Source organism: Penaeus monodon, chromosome 22 (assembly GCF_015228065.2).
Source record: "Penaeus monodon isolate SGIC_2016 chromosome 22, NSTDA_Pmon_1, whole genome shotgun sequence".
In the NCBI taxonomy this organism is placed as follows: domain Eukaryota; kingdom Metazoa; phylum Arthropoda; class Malacostraca; order Decapoda; family Penaeidae; genus Penaeus; species Penaeus monodon.
Window position 1 is genome coordinate 219,135 of NC_051407.1, and position 718 is coordinate 219,852.

Consider the following 718-nt stretch of genomic DNA (forward strand, 5'->3'; position numbering starts at 1 on the left):
GACACCTGTGCATCGCTCTCTCCCGCTCTTCCACAAATAGAGAAATTACACCATATTTAGGGATCATTATCTCTTAACTGCCAATCATTATCGTCCGTTAGCCATTTTTGCGACACAAGGTCAGAGGGAAATAAAACGTTGATTATATTCATTAATCTCTGATTCGTTTCCCGTGACAAGGAGAGTTAAACAAAGAGAGCGAATAGAGACACAGAAAAAGAGTCAAAGGCGTTTCCATGACGACGAGGTAAGCCAGCAGCATCCGTGGGGCGGCCCCGAGCCATGCATTTGGGGGTCCTGTGTATCACACCTTTCCGACGCCGCCAGCACGTCTCAACACCCTTTCTTATGAAACCCTATTGGCAATTTCTTCTGTCTGGCAGCATTTCACAAGGAGGAATCGGGCGAAAAAAGCACGGCTGGTTCTGCGTCGCCAAACATTTTATTTGTTTAATTAAGAAAAAAATAATAATATTGAGATTGCAAGCAGCGTCGATGATCCCCCCTATTTATCGGACCCTTTGCTGAATTGGCGAACGAAATCACAGAGCGGAATCTCACGTCAAATTGTTGCACAAATATAATGCAAACTCATAATAATGTACCTCAACACTGCACGCAACTTACGATCAAAGACAAGGGAAAAGGAAACAATCACATACAGACCGCGCCAGTGCCTGACGAGGAGGCAAGCAACACCCCGAGGGCCAGCAGGGGC

General features: G+C 46.0%; 1 protein-coding gene across 1 annotated transcript in view; it reads right to left on the reverse strand.

The window, feature by feature from the left end:
* The window catches only part of LOC119586791 (chloride channel protein 2-like), a gene marked incomplete at its 3' end in the record, with an annotated part of 22,238 nt that overhangs the window by 9,615 nt on the left and 11,905 nt on the right, over positions 1-718 (reverse strand).